Below are 13,442 nucleotides of genomic sequence, written 5' to 3' on the forward strand. Positions count from 1 at the left end.
CCTGCCTGAGTGCTTCCTCCTTCCTCCCTGACTGTCCACCCCTGACTGTCCCCTGCCCTGAGTCCCTGGCCCTGGACCCCGCGAGCACCGGAGCTTGAGAGCATCAGGTGAAGGTCAGGCAGGCAGAGCTTGGAGGAGGGAGGTGTTTGCCAGGAACCCTGGGCTGGCCGCTGGCCCTGCCTCTCCTGCTTCTGGGGCTGCTGACACCCGGGTTCCTCATCTGTGCAGTGGGACAGTCGTGCTCACCCCTTGGCCAAGTGGCATCAGCTAAACGGTGCAGAGGGCTTCATGCCAGGACACAGCTTGTGCTCACGTACCGACCGTCAAAGTCAGAAGTTCACGGGTGGCAAACAGTGACCAGTATAGACCTATGACATTCACTTTTAAAAATAAGTCTTACTGTCACTGTACCTCTGAGAGCCAGAATCAAACATCAGCAGCTCAGAATTCCACCCCCCCTCAAGCAGGCGCCAGCTTCCGACCAAGAGTCCCGGTGAGGACGGCCCCTGCCGGTTGGCACCGCCCTGGGGCGGGAGGTCCACACTCCTTTTCTTTTTCTTCCCCTTTTAAAAAAATGTTGAGTGGTTTCCCATAAAATGATCAGCTTTCCTGGGAAAACCCTGTCCCACCTGACTGTGCCGGACCCCCTCCTCCTTGGGGAAGGTGGCCATGTGGAGGCCGGGTGGGCCGAAGTGGCCGACCGTGGCCGCATGGTCTCTGCGTCTGAGTCTGGGTGTGATCTGATGAGCCCGTGTCCTTCTGGTGTGGGACGTGTACCTACGTGCACACGCATGGTGCCAGGGAACCGCCGCTGTCTCTGCAGGCCACACGTGTGCTCGTGGCCATGCGGGCCACGGCTAACCCTTGTGGCTTGGGCTCGCTTTCCTGGCCATGCCCCTGGCGCGGTGAGCAGCCCAGGGGGCTGGGACGCTCTTAGGCTGTTTGCAGCTGGACTCTTCACGTGTGCTGAGTGACCGGGGGGTGGGGCGCTGGTGCAGTGGACACGCAACCACAAGTCTGTGGCCATGTGTGTATTCATGGGCATATGGACGTGTGTCTGTCCCCATGTGTGGCTGTCTGGGGACAGTGTGTCTGTGCCCAGGAGTACGTGCTGGGCTGAGCTCGTGTGGCAGGTGTGTGGTCCTGCTTGAAGCTCCCGGGGTGTGCCCTCAGATGTCTGTGGCCATGTTTGTGAGTCTGGGTACAAACCTGCATGTCCCCCAGGACAGGGTCCCAGGGGTGGGTGAGGCTTGGAGCAGGGGGAGGGGTGGGCAGCCTGCCCAGCAAGGGGCCACAGACCTGAGGTGAGACTCTGCGACAAACAGTGCAGGGAAGCATGTGATTGGCTCAGACCAGCCCCCTGCCCCTGAACCAACCTCTGGTGGGTGGCCAGGTGGTGGCGCGCTCTGATTGGCCAGGCCGTGTCACATGTCTGCTCTTGGGGGAAGGGGCCAGGGAGAAGAAGCACCTTAGTGACAGCCAGGCCCACTGAGAAATAAAGAAAATAGCCAGGGGCAGTGGCCACGCCTGTGTCTCCAGGGACTTCCGAGGTGGAGGCAGGAGCTGGGCAGCTGAGCGGAGGCCTGCCACGGAGACAGAAGGGCTGGGCTGGGGCTCAGTTCCCGGGTTCAATCCCCAGTAGAGAAGGAAGGAAAAAAGAGAGAAAGAAAATAATCCCTGGTCACCTCCCGGTGCTGCTAATGATCACACCTGCCCTGCTGTCATGGGTGTGCAAAAACACATGGTCACAAGAAATAAGTGTCCCCACTGTACAGGCGAGAAAATGGCTGCACAGAGAGGGTAAGTTACTTGCCTTCAGGCACACAGCCAGGAGACAGAAGCCCGAGTTCCAGCCTGGCCGTGTGATCCAGAACCCCTGCTCTAACCACCAGGCTCTCGGCCCCACGGTCACAGCACTCCTGGCTGTGGCTTCTGCGCCACTACCTCTCGCATCTCAGACAAGCACAGGACTCCTTCTCCCCCCACCCCTGGGACGCTGGGAGGCTCCCCTGTGCTGCCTGGGACTTTGCAGGGGCTTGAAGGCTCTCTAGCGGCTCAGCGGGGTTCATTCTGAGAGTCCTTGGGACTGCTGACGGAGTCCAGCAGCTACTGGAGTTTCTCAGGCTCTTTCTCAGAAGCTGCTCTGGGTCAAAAGTGTTGTCATGCATGTTGAGATGCACCAGCTTTGAAAACACACTGTCTTTGTTCAATCCCCCTTATGCTGCTGTGGGTCCTTGGAAAATATACTAAACCTCTCTGTGCTCAGTTTTTTCATCACTTGGATGGAGTGGTCATGAGGACATGGGTTAATTCATGTCCAAGCTTGGAGTGGAGTTTATTTCTGCTAGCATCAGGGATAATTGACTTTGGCTAGTGTCTTAGTTCTTTTTTTTTTTTTTTTGGTACCAGGAATTAAACCCAGCGATGTTTAGCCACTGAACCACATCCCCAGCCTTTTTTATTTTATTTTATTTATTTTTTTTTTATTTTGAGACAGGGTCTTGCTAAGTTGCTTAGGGCCTCCTTGCTAAGTTGCTGAGGCTGGCTTTGAACTTGCCATCCTCCTGCCTCAGCCTCCCAAGCTGCTGGGATTATAGGTGTATGCCTCAGCACCCAGCTCTTAGTTCATTTTCTGTTGCTGTAATTGAATGCCACAGATTGACTAAGTTACAAAGAATAAAGGTTTGTTTCATTCACAGTTCCAAAGGCTTGGAAGGTTGAGCTCCAGTGGCCATGTCTGACGAGGGCCTTCTTGCTGGCACTGGGTGCCGCACCTTGAGATGGACATCCCCTCTCTGGGCTCTTCTCCTCCTTCTTTCCCTGAGGCTGGGGATAGAATCCCCGGCCCTGCTGACTAGTGCTCTACCACTGAGCCACATGCCAGCCTCTCTTCCTCCCCTTAGGAGACCAGGTGCCACTGGGTCAGGCCTCACCCCTGTGGCCTCACTGGACGTAAGGGCCTCCGTCCTTCCGTCCCACTTCCAAACACCACAGTTGCATTAAGTTTGGGCCCTCCTGAGACCTCCCAGTGGGGACTGCATTTCCGCATGCGTTTGGGGGAGGATCAAGCTTGCGCTCCAGTGCGGACATCAGCTGCGGCCTGAGGACTTCCGGGTAGCCGTTGTGCTGCCCTCAAAGAAGCCAAGGTCTCCCCCCAGCAGAACTGCATGTCCTCGTCCCCTGCCAAGTCGGATGAGAGCCATGAGGCTGGCGTTGACCCATCCAAAGTGAGGCGACGTGACAGTGGCCCTTCTGGGTGGAGACTCGGGAGGCCACTTGTCCTGTTCTGTCCTTCCTTCAGCTACAGCAGCTGGCAACATCGGTGGTGCAGGTGAAGACAGCAACCCAGCCCCTGGGGGCATCCACCACAGAGAGGCAGAACAGCAAGAGGTACACGTGGGAGCCAGGTGTGGTGGCCCTTGCCTGTCACCCTAGCTGCTTGGGAGGCCGAGGTAGGAGGATCTTAAGTTCAAGGCCAGCCTGGGTGACTTAGTGAGGCCCTATCTCATACTAATGTAGCTCAGTAGCAGAGCACCTCCTCAGGATGCATAGGGCCCTCTGTTGTATCCTCAGCACCAAAAATAAATATCTGGGAGTGTGAGCGACTGAGAGATTTTGAGGCTGTTTGTTTCTGCAGCGTTTCCCTAACTGATACACCCTTGCTTTCTGAGATCTCAGACACAATCAGAGATGTCACATCATCTGATCCAATATGCCACGCCATAACTTCCAGTTATTGTCTGCACCTGGGACAACAGGGGTGACTGTCCCTCTGGGGGCCTTCAGGGGACAGTCAGCTTCCAAACTGCTGCAACACTAAGTGGTGGGGAGGGACCCGGGAGTCCACAAAGGTGGTCTGGACTGAAAGAGGGAGAAGGAGGGAGCAGGGGGTGAGGCCAGGAGGCCAGAAAGGGCCTCCCAGGCTGGCCTCTGAATTCCTGTGATGTCCCACATCCAGACATCTCTTTGGGGACCTCTCGGCTTGTCAGTACAGCCACTGTCCCTTGCACCTGGGACATTGAGGGTCCCTTGTTGGGATGGGTGTTCTGAGCATCTGGCTCCAGCTCCCAGACCCTCCCCCACTGCCTGGCACCTGACCCTCCTCTGTCCCCTGCTTGTCCCCCCCAATCTCTGGCTGTTTCTTGAGGCTCCTGCCTCCGGGGGTGGGTGCTCACTGCGGTCTGGGGTCTCCGCCTGAGGGTCCAGCCCTCTCCCTGGGTCTCTCCCTGTCTCTGCAACGTGACCCTCGGTGCCCCGGGTGCCTGCATCTGTCCCAGCACCCGCGGGTCCCCGTACCTGGCGTCTTCTCCTATTGCGTCTGCACCTCTGTCTCTCCGTCTGTCAGTCTGTCTTGGGTCCTGCTTCCCTCTCTCCATCTCTGTGGGCCTCCCCCCCACTTGTCCCCTGGGACCCTGGTCCCTGGGTTTGGGGAGGACCCCAGGTGGCAGGTGTCACCTGGCCAGACACCTGGGATCGGTTGCTCTGCCCGGCCCCTCCCCCGCCCAGCCAGGGATTTGCTGCTCTGTCTTCAGGGACCTTTAATTAAATGTCCCCCTCCAGCAGCGGAGCCCCCAGCTCCGCAGGCCGCCACCCCTCCCGGGTCACCAGGCGGCCACAGGCGTGACAATGCCCACTGCACCTGCCAGGCTGAGCCTCGCACCCCCGCCCAACGCAGGCTGGACGGCCACCTCCACCTGACGGGCACCGGCCCAGGGTCTCAGCTAGACACTCGCGGGCACTCGGGGGGTGAGCGTCTCCGTTTTCTTCAGCTTGTTTTGAGGAGACACCAAAAATGTGAAAAATTTGTTTTCTTTTTCTCATCCCCAGATTAAAAAAAAAAAAAAATAGTCTTTATTTTAAAAACAATGATGGGCAGCACAGCCAGCCACAGGCACCCGCTGTCCCCGTCCCTGAGCACCTTGCATTATTCCAACACATTCCTGAAGCAGGACATTGGCTGCTGCCGTGGTCACCCAGGCCCAAGGTCCTCGCTCCGGGTCCCTTTTCTCCGGTGTTCCTCAGCTGTGCTGCCCAGGCTGACCTGGGCGCGCGGCCTCCGCCCACAGGGCTGGGATCACATGTGCAGGCCACCACTCTCCGCCAGTGACAAGTGGCTTTGGAGGTCTCCGCACACACCCGTGAGCGTGTGCACTCGCTTCTGCAGGGATTCCAGCGGCACACACACGCGCACCCACACACAACAGAGTCACCCACACGGCTACCTACAAGTGTCAGCAGAGTCGATGCCACCCAAATGCCCACACGGCCACCTGCCCGCGGCTGGTCACACGGGCGTGCGAGTACACACTGCGTGAAGCTCTGAACGTCTACATGAAAGTGCCCACGCACACACACACACCATGCCTGACACACACAGTCACACGCACGTGCACAGATTGAAGCACCTACACCAACACGCAGACACGCATGACCCCCAGGAGCACACGTGCACAAGCAGGTTGGAGAACCTCCTCTCCGTGCACCTGCACACTCAGTCCCACAGTCACACGGCTGAGACCTGCACACTCGCACCTCAGAAGCCTGGTCCCTGGCTCCTGCCCACGCAGTTCTCCTCCTCCCACCCACTTCCACTACTAGAGAGCAGTGCACACGCACACACACGCACACACATGTGCACGCACACACGTACACACACGCATAGCACGCACACATGCACACACAACATGCACACACATGCACACAACACGCATGCACGCACACACACATGCACACCCGCACACACACACCACACACACACGCACACCCGCACACGCACTGTCACACATGCTGGAAAAACCCTCAGAGGAGCGCTCTCGGTGTCATCGCGCCCCCGCCCCCAGACACTGGTCGCCATGGTTTCGGGAAGGATGTCGTCTATATTTGCCGGTTTCTTTTTCTCCCTCTGAAGAAACGCTTGCGGCCTCCGTGCACATTTTCTGGCTTTGGATTGAATGGCCCTGGACACGTGCAGTGCCCTAGAAGGGGACATTCCTGGGCTGCCGCCGAAACCCTCACGGACCCCTCCCCAGACCCCGTCCTCAGGCTGGCCCTAGGGAGGGGGTGCAGGTGGGGGAGGGGAGCCCAGAACAGGACCCCCAGGCCCCAGAGCAGGCAGGTGGGCCATGAGGCCACCTTGTCCCCAGCCCTGCCTGTCCCTCTGCAGAATCTTGGGTACCACAAGTCCCCAGCCTGGCCTCTTGTCCACTCCCTGCCCCGCGTGCTCAGGATCCCCACCCCACCCCAGCAGGTCCTTGGTGCACCCAGACCCAAACCCACCACCCGCCTATGGCCCTGCCCTCGTTCAGCCTGGCCACTGTCCATCCAGCTTCACAGGCCAGAACCAGGTCCTTCCAGCACCTCCTCATTCCCAGCCCAAATCCCCCTGGGCTCATGGGACCGTCCCAAGAAGCGGGGACCATGGCACAGGCCACCACAGCACGGGCAGGAGTTCAGAGGTCCTTCCAGAGGAGCAGAGGCCGCCCAGCCACTGGCCTTAAGCAAAGGCGCGTGGACCCACCAAAGCTTCAGCCCAGAAGCTGTGACAGTGCCTCAGCCCTGACCTGGACAGTCTAGAAGCTCCACCGCAGGCCCGTGTCCCCTCACCTGACCTGGAGAGGACGGAGGAGAGAGTTTCCAGACACAAACTCAGGGACATGGTGCAGGGGCTTTGTTTCTGTGACACTGGGGACTGAACGGGCGCTCTGCCCCGAGCGCCACCCCCAGCCCTTTTGATTACTTTGAGACGGTCTCGCTGCGCGGCCCAGGCTGGCCTTGGGCTGCCCCACCTGCCTCGGCCTCCTGAGGAGCGGCAGCACGTGCCCAGCAGTTTCTTTCTCTAGATTTAAGAATGAGACCAAGGGGGATCCGAGGGCCAAACATGGATGCCTGAGGCACTTCTGGATCCTGGAGCCTAAACATGGATGTGCGCCTGAGGAACTTCTGGATCCGGGGGCCTAAACATGGACGCCTGAGGAACTTCCAAATCCTAGAGTCTCAACGTGGACGTGCACCTGAGGCACTTCCGGATGCTAAGGCCTAAACATGGATGTGCACCTTTGGAACTTCGGGATCCGGGGGCCTAAGCACGGATGTGTCCCTGGAACTTCTTGGTCCTTGTGCCTATGAAGGGCGGGGCGTGACTCTCAGAAGGGACGTGGCCCATGAAGGGGAGCCGAGTATGAGGCCTGTTGGGGGCAGACTGAGCTGTCACACCCTGAACTTGAATGTGACGGTGGTCTCACTTCCCGGCCTTCCCCTGAGTGTCACTTCCTCCCCTTCCAGAAATGTGGATTGGGGGGAGAACAGCCATTCTCAACTGGCGAAATAGTGAGGTTCCCTGGCCCTTATTTTGTGTAAGAAAAATAAATAATCTGATGTTAACTCCTCAAATTATTTTTGATGAGCGCTTGGCTCATAGGAAACTGGTTCTGTTTTATGGAAAGTGTTCCCTGATTTTAAAATTAAAAATGAAGCCAATTAGGGTTGTTAAATCACACTGTCATCATCCTGTTCTCTGATGGCAGAAATAAACCTTTAAAAAAAAAAAAAAGAAAGAAAAGAATGAGACCAAGGTTCTGGGAGAGTCAGGGAGAACACACCCTCCAGGTCCTGCCCTCCTCGTGGTCTGACAGAACTAGAAGGCCAGGGCAGAAGCCCTCGCCTGTCCTGTCTGCTCCCCGCATGTAGCAGGCGCTCAATAAGTGCTTATTGAGTGGACAAAAATGAATCAGGAAGAAAATCAGAGAAACCTAAGCCAAAAGTCCACCTGCAAGCCCCGTCTCTGGACATGGCCAGCTGTCGCCTGGGGGCACAACTGTGGCTATTCTGGTGCAGACCCATCAGAGTCTTCCTGCTTCACAGGCCCTGGACGGAGCCTCCGAGGTGACCTGGGAACTGCAAGGGACAGAGGGTCACAGGGATCACCGGGCTCTTCCTCACCAGCGAGGACCCCTTCTGGGCTCCTCACCTGCCTGGGCCTCGCAGCTGCTGGGGGGACCTGAAACCTGAGCTGTCCTCACAAAGGCACCTGGAGGAGCCACTTCTGCAGGTCCAGCAGAGGCTGACCCCACCCAGCCACAGTCCTGAGGGACTAGAGAGCCTGAGCTCAGAGAGGCTGAGACTGCACCCGGGACACACTGGCCGCTCAGCTCAGTTAGAGGTTTGGACTGTTTCATGTGCCTGCAAATTGCTGCCACATTGTCACCCTTTAAGGTGACGTGCCATAGATCAGTGGTCCTCAGCCAGTGATTCTGCCCCAGGGGACACGGGGTCATGTCTGGGGACATGTGTGGCTGTCAAGACTCTGGCATGGGGTGGGTGGGGGCAGGGATGCTGCTCAGCCCCAGGACGGGCCTCACAACCACAACCATCTGGCCTCAATGTCATCGGGGCCGAGACTGAGAGATTCTGGGCTGGGTTCAGGGATAACGATTCTCCTGAGACTTTAACTTCACCTGTTGTCAGCATTTCTAGGACCACCCAATGATGTCCCACCAAATTCTTATGTCACTGAGGCTGGGGTGAAGTCCAGCAGCTGAGTGCTTGTCCAGCACGCACCGGGCCCTGCGTCTGACCTCAGCACTGGGGGGGAAAATAGGCCTGATTATTGGCCACTTTTTCCAGATGAGGAAACGGAGGCCCAGAGAGGGAGAGTGTCCCAGGCAAGGTCACAGCGAGGGCAAGGTTGAGCTGGGACAGAAACCATGTGGCATCTCTAAAACTCCATTTGTTCTCAGGCCACGGGGCAGACGGGCAGGGTCTTCTCCTGTCCCATCGGCTGCTGTGACACCCGCGCCTGGTGTAGAGTAGCCTCCAGGAACGTCACCTCAGTAAGGGACTGAATGAGAGATGGCCGAAGAAACCAACCAAAGTCCACCCCAAAACGTGTGCAAAACCCCACGCCCCACAGGTTTGGTGGCCACGACCCCCACATGCAAGAGGCTGCGAGGTAGAGGCCAGCCCGGCCACCTGGGCAGGCCCCGTCTCACAGTTTAAAACTAAAAAAATATATATATTTTTCCTTCTGATGTCCTGGACGACAAAGGTGGGGGGCGGTTCAGATGGAAAGCCTCAGGCAACATGGGACCCTGGGGGACCCCAGAGCCAGATAGGAGGCTGGCATACGCCCAGTGTGTTGGAGAAGAGCATCGGGCAACGTGGAATCTGCGGAAGGTGCCGAGTCCCCTTGGGGCTCACTGACCATTGCAAGGCGTAAGGGGTGGCCAGGTGGACACGCAGGGCGAGGGCCCAGGGTCAGGCTACGGTGCTCAAGACTCTGGATTCTCTTCAAAATAAGGACTTAAAGGCCAGTTCCTGAACGACTCCCCAGTGAGAGGAATCAGTCCCCTCCCCGTCGCTTGGCAAAACCTGACTGAATCCCCAGAGAACCGTGTAGCGTGCCGCGAGGGAGAAGACCTCCCAAACGGTCACACACCACAGCTTCCTTCTCTCTGACACTTTTATTTTGGGGCCAGGGATGGGACCCACTGAGCCACATCCCCAGCCTTTTTTATTTTGCACTTGGAGCCAGGGTCTTGCTAAGCTGCTCAGGGCCTCACTAAATTGCTGAAGCTGGCCTTGAGCTTGTGATCCTCCTGCCTCAGCCTCCTGAGCTGCTGGGATCACAGGCGTGGCCACTGCAGCCAGCTCCGGGGAACATTCTTGAAACGACAGAATTGCAGACGTGGAGAATGGATTGGTCTCCAGGGGCCAGGAGGAGGGGTGGGAGGGAAGCAAGGTGGTTATAAAGGACAGAGGAGGCATGGGGGGGGGGTCTGTGTCGGTGTCAGGGCCCTAGGGGACCCTGTTACCGCAGGAACCCGCACAGTGCAGGGAATGTCTCTGCATTACTTCTTACAACTCCATGTGAATTTATAATCATCTCCCGCTGAACACGTTTAATAAGATAGACGATGTGGTTGACCCTCCGTGTCCCCGAGCCCTGCATCTGCCAGTTCCGTCAGCTGGGGGCCGAGGTGCTTGGGGAAGGCACTGCATCTACAAGAACACCACGGGCCCTTCCTGGTCATTGTTCCCGAGCCACGTGGTGCGCCAGCGGTGGATGCAGCCTGTGAGCTGCGTCAGGTAGGAAAGACATCTAGAGATGACTCACGGGCCTCAGGGCGCGTGGGCAGGTTCTGTGAAAATTCTGCGTCATTTTATAAGGGACTTGAGCATCATTGGATTTTGGTATCCTTGGGGGTCCTGGAACCCATTCTCCCCAGACCCCAAGGGACAACTGTACGTCACCTCTAAGGCTCAGCCAGGGTGCCCTGTGTTGCCACTGTGTGACATTTTAAGACCTGGACAGAACCCAGGAGGCTCTGGACACCCTTCCCTTCTCCTGTGGCCTTCCTGTGGTCACTCCTGAGGGATTCGGCCACCCCTCACACTTGTGGTGTGACCTGGTGACTCCCATTCCCTGGCCCACTAAGAGCTCCTGACTTCAATGGCTCCTTGACCTTCAAACTTTCCGAGTCACCTGATGGGGTCCTGGGACAAAGGGCAGCCCCCCACCATCAGAAGGCCCCCATCCAAACACGGCTGGAGAGAGGCTCAGGGTGACAATGAGGACCCAGTGTGCTGCGGTGGAGGTGAATACACCCTGCCCTGGGAAGGTCCCCAAAGAGCTGAAAGAGGGACTGTACAGCCAGGTCCCGGCAACCGGGAGCCCGGGGCAGAAGGGCCAGGCTCAGGGCCAGCCTGGCCACTTAGCAAGGATACCCCAAATCAAAATTTAAAAAAAGTAGAATAAGTGTCTAGGGGATAGAGGTAAAGCATCCCTGGGTTCAATCTCCAGGGCCCAAACCAGAAGATAGACAGACAGACAATAACCCAGATGCCCACCATAGATAGATGAGTAAACAAAATGTGACACAGACACACACACACACACACACACAAAATATGGAAGGGATCCTGTCACATGCCGCATGGGGTTGACTGTGGAGCACACGCCAAGTGACAGGACCAGGAAGACACTTCCTTTCTTTGAGCCCCACCCCCCCCCAGTCGCGCTGCACTCAGACAGCAGCGAGCAGAGGGGTGGCTCCTGGACGGGGTGGGGGGAGGCTCGGGCTCAGCGGGGACCTTCTCAGATCTGCGAGATGGAGCCCCAGGAACCCACCGACACCACCTGGATCTCCAAAGCGATCACTCCAGAACCACCCACGGGACCCTGTGCGTGAGGCAGAGCTGGGACGGCAGCGCATGTCCACAGAGGACCCCACGGAAGCCTGGTCCTGGGCAGCAGCAGGGCCAGTCTGACCCCCACAACCTGGGACTAAGGGAGGTGCAGGGATGGCCACACAACGCCTGACCGCCCCTCTGTGTCTCTGGGGGCTGCCCCCTGCCACACAGCCACACAGGCACTCTGTCCCCACGTACACGGCACCGTCCGTCTCTGGGGTTTGGGGCTGGCGAAGGGACAGGCCTCGGGCTTGCTGGGAAGTGCCCCACCACGGCGCTCTCCTCCTCGGTGCTCTCTGGTTTTCATTCTGAGACAGGTTCCTGTTTTGCTGCCCAGGCTGGCCTGAACTGGCCGTCCCCCTGCCTCAGCCTCCAGAGTCGCAGGGAGGACAGGTGTGTCACCGGGCTGTGCCTGCGCCTTTCTCCTGTTGCCCTCTGCGACCTTCTGCCGCTTCTCTTCCTGCAGGTCTCAGTGACATCTCACTCCTTCATCCTCCCGGCCCTCCTCCCAGGACCCAGCTCCCTCCTCGGAGGCTCGCCCCACCCTGGAGGGACATCTGCAGGAACAGGGTGGCGCTAACGTGAGGCGCTCCCAGGAGAACGTCCACATCGCGTCCACTCCGGCAGTCACCTCAGCCAAAAGCAGGACAGCACCGCACCACCCACGGGGGGGGTAGGTCGGATGCGCTGCACCCACCAGGCGAACGTTACCCACCCTTAAAAGGGAGGGCACTCCCAGACGGAGCTCCACCGTGGACGGAGCAGGAGGAGGTCATGCCAAGAGAAGGAATCCAGACACAAAACCACAGCCGTCGCCAGACGCCACCTGCGTGAGGTGCCTACAACAGCACATTCATGGACATGGACGTTCATTCGAAGTCACCAGCAGCTGGGGGTGGGGGAGTCTGGCTTCATGAGTATAGAGTTTTGCTTGGAAAGATGAGGGAAAGTTCTGGAAGCCGGTGGTGGTGATGGCTGCACGGTGTTGCGAATGAGCCGAAAGCCATCGAGCTTAACGTGTTGAACTTCACGTTACACGTCTCCTATCACGAGGGCTAGGCCCAGTGTGGCTCCTCCTCCCAGCCAGCGCTGTCTGGGGGCGCAGGCTGCTGTGACGAAATCCCCCCATGGAAGAGACTCACTAGGCCCAGAAGCAGCCCCCGGGACACCAGCCCTGTCCACGGCCATGCGGGATCGGAAGCCAGCCTTTCCCCAATCCGGCCATCAAATGAGCCCCAACCCTGAGTGACCACAAGGTGACAGAAGTGAAGGCCCTGAGGCAGCACAGCCCAGCCAGAGTCCTCACGGGAGCTGAGATGGGGTGCGCTGTTGCTGTGAGCTACCCCGTTCGTCCCCAGTGACTTGTGACCCAGCAAGAGATGCTGAAACACTGTTCTGATTACAAGAGACCTTTCAGAGTGGCAGGTAAGTGGCCTTAGTAGACGCCTGCAGAGTGAGTCCCTACCTCCTCCCTGGGTGCTGGCTGCCCGCGCTGGCCCTGGGTTTTCTCATTTGTAAAATAGGAAAAATATCAGGGTCTGCCTCCCTGGGGTGTGGGGACGATGAAACCCAGATAAGGTGCCTCGCTCGGGCTGGGCTCTGCACCAAAGGTGTGGTCGGGGACAGGGGCTGTGGTGACTAGGAGGAAGGCTTTGGGGACAGAGACTTATCTGGGGCCTCCCCTCTGACTGCAGGCCCTGAGCCTGCAGGGGTTGGGGGGTGTCCAGCAGCTGTTTGTGAACCTGAGATCTGTCAGTCTGTCTGTCTGTCCTTGGTTAGCTCTGCGCATCCCGTCTGTCTGTGCGTGTCTGTGAATGTTGTCACACCCTGCGTGTCCCCTGTCCCTGTTCCTGCCCCCGAGCTTGCTGTGTCCACCCACGCGGGTGTCGTGTCACGGCCGCGGGCGGTGGGGGCTGCGGGACTGCGGGGCCAGGGCAGGGAGGGCGGCTGCCTCGCCTGGCCCTCGCGGTCCCCCCTTCTCGCCTCCCGCGCTCTCGAGACCCTCGCGCAGCCACTTCTCCCTTGCACTCTGCAGCAGAGCGCGCGCGGCAGGCGTTGCCCTGGCAACGCTGGGATGCCCAGCAACAAGTCCGCGGCGCGCGTCACGTGCCCAGCACCGGCCAATCCGGGGATCCGCGGGGAAGCAGGTCAGCCTGGGCCAAAGTCCGCCTCCTGCCTGCTCCTCCCCCGCGGCCCGCGAGCCGCGGCGAGCTAATTACCGTAATTGCGGTAAGAAAGCTCCGTCCGTGGCGCGG

The 13,442-nt window shown here is 58.6% G+C and overlaps 1 long non-coding RNA gene across 1 annotated transcript in view; it reads left to right on the plus strand.

The window, feature by feature from the left end:
• LOC125619420 overlaps nt 1-7,378 on the plus strand; it is a 17,943-nt gene extending 10,565 nt beyond the window's left edge. Inside the window, exon 6 of the long non-coding RNA XR_007350963.1 lies at nt 3,302-7,378. This is a non-coding gene — a long non-coding RNA (uncharacterized LOC125619420). The remainder of the gene's footprint in view (nt 1-3,301) is intronic.
• The last annotated feature ends 6,064 nt before the right edge of the window (nt 7,379-13,442 follow it).

The sequence above is a fragment of the Marmota marmota genome, unplaced genomic scaffold (genome assembly GCF_001458135.2).
Source record: "Marmota marmota marmota unplaced genomic scaffold, marMar, whole genome shotgun sequence".
Taxonomy (NCBI): domain Eukaryota; kingdom Metazoa; phylum Chordata; class Mammalia; order Rodentia; family Sciuridae; genus Marmota; species Marmota marmota.